An 8,364-nucleotide genomic window follows, 5' to 3' on the forward strand; every position below is an offset into this window, starting at 1 on the left:
AAGACCCAAATTGTATTTTGAGCGCACCCGAAGAACACTTATTATTCACCTCTTGCGCCTATATTTTCAACATAATTCAAGCGATCACCAATGCATTTACTTAAATCATAAATTATTTTATTTGAGTGTTTTTTTTTTTTTTTTGAAAGGCAAACTCACACACCAATAACACGAATATTTACAACCACGAATATGTCCCAAGTGGGACTTGAACCCTCAACCTCTTGATTGGAGGGTCACCACGATACCGCTGGGCCCTATTCAACTTGTTAAAATTAATTTGTAAACTTAAAACTTTCAAAACATTCTTTTGGTAAGAACGTTAATAATGAGTAATCTGATCTTCATACTCTGATGTACATAATATGATCACCCTCCGAGAGTTTTCAACCCTTCTCTGGTCACTACAAAATATTCGTCCTATATCGAATTCGAACCTGAAACCTTTTGCAAAAAACTCAGTATCCCAATCAATGAAGTACCTAGTGATGGTATAAAGAATATTGAATATGGCTTTTAGAGAAAACTAGTTGTGGAGCCCTCGCTTCGCGCCGGGGGCTCCGTTTTGAATGCGAGTTAAAAAAAAAGTCTTGATCTATTTTGTAAAAAAAAAAAAATTTCGACATCTAACATTGAAGGGTTGTTCCTTTTGAGAAAGTTGCTTCTTTTAGCGTTCGGGTTTTATTTAAAAAAAAAAAGTTAGTAAAGTGGGGGTTCGATTTGTATTTTAATAAAAGTTAGGGGGTTAAGTTTGTGAAATTTGAAAAAAAAATACGTATAAAGTGGGAGTTTGATTTGTATTTTAATAAAAGTTAGGGGGTTAAGTTTGTGAAAATTGAATATTAGTAAAAAAAAGTTAGTAAAGTGGGGGTTCGATTTGTATTTTAATAAAAGTTAGGGGGTTAAGTTTGTGAAATTTGGGAAAAAATATACGTATAAAGTGGGGGTGCGATTTGTATTTTAATAAGAGTATAAAGTGGGGGTCGATTTGTATTTTAATAAAAGTTGGGGGGTTAATTGGGAAAAAATATACGTATAAAGTGGGGGTGCGATTTGTATTTTAATAAGAGTATAAAGTGGGGGTCGATTTGTATTTTAATAAAAGTTAGGGATTAAGTTTGTGAAAAGGGAAAAAAGGAATAGTACTATTAATTTCACTTTGCCTTTTAGATATAGGTATTAATAATTCTCAATTGGTAGATGAAGAGTAGATTAAAAAGGATTAATTCAACGTTCATCTGAACCACTATAAAATTGTTGTGTTGCATCTATCTTTTCTAAATCTTTTCTTACTTGCACATTAAGTCGATTCATTGTTTAAGTTAAGTGTAAATCAAATACAAGTTTTCAAAAAAGTGTAACAAACAACAACATATATTATTCACCCCTATCTTACAATCACTTTGATATTTATGAGTAACGTTACATTAACATAGCCCTCTACCTCATACATCTAACCAGTTGTGGTTCAATCGATACAGGTGTACGTGAAAGTGGGAGTGTGTTATGCCTATTGAAATTGAGCCCTATTTTTACACTTATGTTTGACATTTTGCCAAAAATATAATCAAGCCACAATTACAAGGAAAAAAGAGAAAACAATTAAAAGGACAACGATAACCTAGCTAAAGGCCACTCAACCTTCAACAATACTATCAGGGTTGTTACGATATTAGTTTTCTCAACGCGTGTATAGGTGACACATGATCGGTTAAGTCTCCTCTGAGTGTTTGCGATAGTGCTGTTCAAAAAAAAAAGAATGATATAGAACCACTCGTGCTGTAATATATTTTGGTTTGTTTTATGTGATGTGTTCTAATTTGAGACATGAAATAACAACTTTGCTCAAATAATGTAATCATTGTTATAATATATAGAATATAAATATAATAGAGTGGATAGTCAATTTTGATACACAAAATTAATGTTATTGTATTACCTAAAGTACTTGAATTCTTGCTATAAATAGACCTTCAAGCAAGCATAATACTTGTTTATTCTTACAAGAAAATTTCTCTCTTTACTCATATACTCTTGTTCTTAATATTTTCAAAGTCTATATTCAAGAACCAATCCACTAAAAGTAGTTATAAGCCTACTGAATTATAACACGTTATCAGCACTAAGTGCTCCGTATAATCAAGGTTTATCTAAGCAAGTACAAGTCACTAATCAAGGAAAGTGTTCAAGTCCGGCAGTACGCTACTTCGGACCAGTGTACCCTGGGAACAGACGCAGAATCTGTTTAAGGGAATTGTGTCAAACACAAGCCCGGTTCAACCTTCAATTCGGTTAGATCATTCTATCTTTTCGTTCTCATTATAATTATGTGTTATACATGATTATTATGTTTTGTGATAATATGTATAATCGTTTCAGTTTCGTATATAATTTACCTACAAACTTAAACAGATTCGTTGTACGAAACTAAGTGTACAGATATACATTTTGTGATTTAAGGTATTACTGATTAAATCATTAGATTACGTTAAGTTTAAATCAGACTATGTTTTATAAACTGAGCATACGAAACTCGGGCTGATTTTAAACAGATTGAGAAGTTGCTTGATACTTTATTGCCATAGCATGTTGATTTATTGATAATTGATTATGATTGGTACATGTTTATATTGGTATCTTTGCTACATATGCTGTAATTCGAGGACTTGTTAACATGAATGCTTTAATTGGTCTTACATGTTATATAAGGTTATATGATTTAAAATAAATTATAGTTAAACATGGTTAAAAGTGTTATCTGTTGACAAAATTCTTATATTTTTGGGACTGAATATTAAATGTATAATATGGTAAAAATATATCTTATATTCCGTAATGTTTAGTAATAATTGATACATAAGTAAACGATTTAGTCAATATACTATATCAATAAATAGATAGACTTAAGACATAAATATATGAGACTAACTTTAATTAGAATATACGAAACATATAATACTTTATGATTAAACTAATCAAAACATAGATCAACAATAATAATTAAATCAAAATAATGATTGTAACATCCCAGGTAAACGTTCCCCGTAGCATGATATTGTCCGCTTTGCCCGTAGGCGCACGGATTTTTCTTGGCAACCACACACGACGAGCACTTTTCCAGGAGGTCACCCATCCTGGTAGTGCTCTCGCCTGAGCACGCTTAACTGCAGAGTTCTCATGAGATCTGTTGCGCTTGTGGTCCCAAAACGCGTCATGCTAGGAAAGGTCTCCACCCCCTTATAAGGCATGCTTCGTTCCCCTCTCCAACCGATGTGGGACGGATGTAACACGGATGTTACAATCCTCCCCCCTAATGGGACACAGCGTCCTCGCTGTGCACGTTTGGTCCGGGGCCTGGCTCTGATACCATCTGTAACATCCCAGGTAAACGTTCCCCGTAGCATGATATTGTCCGCTTTGCCCGTAGGCGCACGGATTTTTCTTGGTAACCACACACGACGAGCACTTTCCCAGGAGGTCACCCATCCTGGTAGTGCTCTCGCCTGAGCACGCTTAACTGCAGAGTTCTCATGAGATCTGTTGCGCTTGTGGTCCCAAAACGCGTCATGCTAAGAAAGGTCTCCACCCCCATATAAGGCATGCTTCGTTCCCCTCTCCAACCGATGTGGGACGGATGTAACACGGATAAGGGGGGTGAATGTAACACCCTAGGCAAATCCCACATCGCCCATGGACATGAGTGATCATGAGATTATAAGGTAATACTCACGCTTAAATGACACAACGCGTTTTGGGATCACAGGCTGAGTAGAAATGCGAGTACGTTGTGGTTAAGCATGCTCGAGCGAGAGCACTACCAGGATGGGTGACCTCCTGGGAAAGTACTTCTCGTGTGTGGTCGCCAAGAAAAAGCTGTGCGTCTACGGGCAAAGCGGACAATATTGTGGTCATGTTAAGCTGGGGTGTTACAGAATGGTATCAGAGCCACTCATGTGCCGTTGGGGGTGGTGGGGCAAACCTCATCGAGGACGATGAGTCCCTAAGGGGGGGTGAATGTAACACCCTAGGCAAATCCCACATCGCCCATGGACATGAGTGATCATGGGATTATAAGGTAATACTCACGATTAAATGACACAACGCGTTTTGGGATCACAGGCTGAGTAGAAATGCGAGTATGTTGTGGTTAAGCGTGCTCGGGCGAGAGCACTACCAGGATGGGTGACCTCCTGGGAAAGTGCTTCTCGTGTGTGGTCGCCAAGAAAAAGTCGTGCGCCTACGGGCAAAGCGGACAATATTGTGGTCATGTTAAGCTGGGGTGTTACAATGATCATTGCAAAATTTTTTGATATTCAGTCGGTTAGTTTTGGAATGTTGATATGCACATCAAGTTGACAGCTCATCACCACCACTTTGATTTTGGCTTGTTTAGTAAAGTTGGCTACCCTATACAATAAATAAGTGGATTAGGAAGTGCTTATTTCATCAACCTTTAATAATTGGTAGTCTTTTAATTTAAAGAAAATAAATCGAATGTGGAAAGTAAATAATAATAAATATTAATAATAAACTATTTAAAAGAGGTTACCAATAAAGTTAGGTTTCTAAAAATGTTAAACGTCAACTTGCATTTAGATTTAGATATAAGTTAAAATATATATGTTTAGTGCTTGACAAGTCATACTCTTATCATTCCTACCATCTAGTCATATTACGAAGTAGAGAATTTGGTTTTTGATTATTGAAATATTACGTGTGTTTTTAACAGCCGCGAAGGCTTGGTCCAAGTTCATATTTTATTTTGTCATTTTTTTTATTGATGTAACTGTTTTGGTCAAATAAGGTGGATGCACTTGCTCTTTGACTAGGCTTAAGTTTTGTATACTCATATTCCTAAATTTATAAATAATATGACTATAACTCATAATGGATGGGAACCACATAGAAATATATTTTTGAAGACTGTTTCGTTTGAAGTAAGCTCCCGGAGTATCCGTTGAAAACAAATAAATAAAAACATTGTGTAGCTTTTAAATAGTTCAGGAACGGATTCTATTTTTCTAAAACTATTATGATTCATATTATTGTACATATTTCTATGCGTATATTAACATTAATTTGTACGGAGTCTTCTTTCTCACAAAACAAGTAATCAGATCACTAACTCATAATCTATTAAAAAATCTTGATTAAATAAACCCTGAGCTACCTTGAGACTTGAATGGTTTGAATTTTCTAAGATGCCTAGCTTGTTATGTATCACTCATAAATAAATGATTTTAGACCATAACGCATATGATTAAAAGCATATGATTAAAGGCGCATATGATGAAAAGTGCATATGATGAAAAGCGCAGCGCATATGATTAAAAACGCATATGATTAAAAGAGCATATGATTAAAAGCATATGATTAAAAACGCAAATGATGAAAAGCGCATATGATGAAAAGCGCATATGATGAAAAGCGCATATGGTAAAAAGGATATATGCAGAAAAGCGCATATGGTGATTAATGAAAAAGCACATATGGTGATTAATGAAAAGCACATATGGTGATTAATGAAAAACACATTGAGAAAGAATCACCAATGTTTCTTGAAAGAATTCACGGTGATATATATGGGGACATGCAATGAAATGTCCCGTTCTTATTGATTAAAAACGTTCCATATTAATTGATTTCGTTGCGAGGTATTGACCTCTATATGAGACGTTTTTCAAAGACTGCATTCATTTTAAAACAAACCATAACCTTTATTTCATCAATAAAGGTTTAAAAAACTTTACGTAGATTATCAAATAATGATAATCTAAAATATCCTGTTTACACACGACCATTACATAATGGTTTACAATACAAATATGTTACAACAAAATAAGTTTCTTGAATGCAGTTTTTACACAATATCATACAAGCATGGACTCCAAATCTTGTCCTTATTTAAGTATGCGACAGCGGAAGCTCTTAATAATCACCTGAGAATAAACATGCTTAAAACGTCAACAAAAATGTTGGTGAGTTATAGGTTTAACCTATATATATCAAATCATAATAATAGACCACAAGATTTCATATTTCAATACACATCCCATACATAGAGATAAAAATCATTCATATGGTGAACACCTGGTAACCGACAATAACAAGATGCATATATAAGAATATCCCCATCATTCCGGGACACCCTTCGGATATGATATAATTTCGAAGTACTAAAGCATCCGGTACTTTGGATGGGGTTTGTTAGGCCCAATAGATCTATCTTTAGGATTCGCGTCAATTAGGGTGTCTGTTCCCTAATTCTTAGATTACCAGACTTAATAAAAAGGGGCATATTCGATTTCGATAATTCAACCATAGAATGTAGTTTCACGTACTTGTGTCTATTTTGTAAATCATTTATAAAACCTGCATGTATTCTCATCCCAAAAATATTAGATTTTAAAAGTGGGACTATAACTCACTTTCACAGATTTTTACTTCGTCGGGAAGTAAGACTTGGCCACTGGTTGATTCACGAACCTATAACAATATATACATATATATCAAAGTATGTTCAAAATATATTTACAACACTTTTAATATATTTTGATGTTTTAAGTTTATTAAGTCAGCTGTCCTCGTTAGTAACCTACAACTAGTTGTCCACAGTTAGATGTACAGAAATAAATCGATAAATATTATCTTGAATCAATCCACGACCCAGTGTATACGTATCTCAGTATTGATCACAACTCAAACTATATATATTTTGGAATCAACCTCAACCCTGTATAGCTAACTCCAACATTCACATATAGAGTGTCTATGGTTGTTCCGAAATATATATAGATGTGTCGACATGATAGGTCGAAACATTGTATACGTGTCTATGGTATCTCAAGATTACATAATATATAATACAAGTTGATTAAGTTATGGTTGGAATAGATTTGTTACCAATTTTCACGTAGCTAAAATGAGAAAAATTATCCAATCTTGTTTTACCCATAACTTCTTCATTTTAAATCCGTTTTGAGTGAATCAAATTGCTATGGTTTCATATTGAACTCTATTTTATGAATCTAAACAAAAAAAGTATAGGTTTCTAGTCGGAAAAATAAGTTACAAGTCGTTTTTGTAAAGGTAGTCATTTCAGTCGAAAGAACGACGTCTAGATGACCATTTTAGAAAACATACTTCCACTTTGAGTTTAACCATAATTTTTGGATATAGTTTCATGTTCATAATAAAAATCATTTTCTCAGAATAACAACTTTTAAATCAAAGTTTATCATAGTTTTTAATTAACTAACCCAAAACAGCCCGCGGTGTTACTACGACGGCGTAAATCCGGTTTTACGGTGTTTTTCGTGTTTCCAGGTTTTAAATCATTAAGTTAGCATATCATATAGATATAGAAAATGTGTTTAGTTGATTTTAAAAGTCAAGTTAGAAGGATTAACTTTTGTTTGCGAACAAGTTTAGAATTAACTAAACTATGTTCTAGTGATTACAAGTCTAAACCTTCGAATAAGATAGCTTTATATGTATGAATCGAATGATGTTATGAACATCATTACTACCTTAAGTTCCTTGGATGAACCTACTGGAAAAGAGAAAAATGGATCTAGCTTCAATGGATCCTTGGATGGCTCAAAGTTCTTGAAGCAAAATCATGACACGAAAACAAGTTCAAGTAAGATCATCACTTGAAATAAGATTGTTATAGTTATAGAAATTGAACCAAAGTTTGAATATGATTATTACCTTGTATTAGAATGATAACCTACTGTAAGAAACAAAGATTTCTTGAGGTTGGATGATCACCTTACAAGATTGGAAGTGAGCTAGCAAACTTGAAAGTATTCTTGATTTTATGAAACTAGAACTTTTGGAATTTATGAAGAACACTTAGAACTTGAAGATAGAACTTGAGAGAGTTCAATTAGATGAAGAAAATTGAAGAATGAAAGTGTTTGTAGGTGTTTTTGGTCGTTGGTGTATGGATTAGATATAAAGGATATGTAATTTTGTTTTCATGTAAATAAGTCATGAATGATTACTCATATTTTTGTAATCTTATGAGATATTTCATGCTAGTTGCCAAATGATGGTTCCCACATGTGTTAGGTGACTCACATGGGCTGCTAAGAGCTGATCATTGGAGTGTATATACCAATAGTACATACATCTAAAAGCTGTGTATTGTACGAGTACGAATACGGGTGCATACGAGTAGAATTGTTGATGAAACTGAACGAGAATGTAATTGTAAGCATTTTTGTTAAGTAGAAGTATTTTGATAAGTGTATTGAAGTCTTTCAAAAGTGTATAAATACATATTAAAACACTACATGTATATACATTTTAACTGAGTCGTTAAGTCATCGTTAGTCGTTACATGTAAGTGTTGTTTTG

Source organism: Rutidosis leptorrhynchoides, chromosome 11 (assembly GCF_046630445.1).
Source record: "Rutidosis leptorrhynchoides isolate AG116_Rl617_1_P2 chromosome 11, CSIRO_AGI_Rlap_v1, whole genome shotgun sequence".
In the NCBI taxonomy this organism is placed as follows: Eukaryota; Viridiplantae; Streptophyta; class Magnoliopsida; order Asterales; family Asteraceae; genus Rutidosis; species Rutidosis leptorrhynchoides.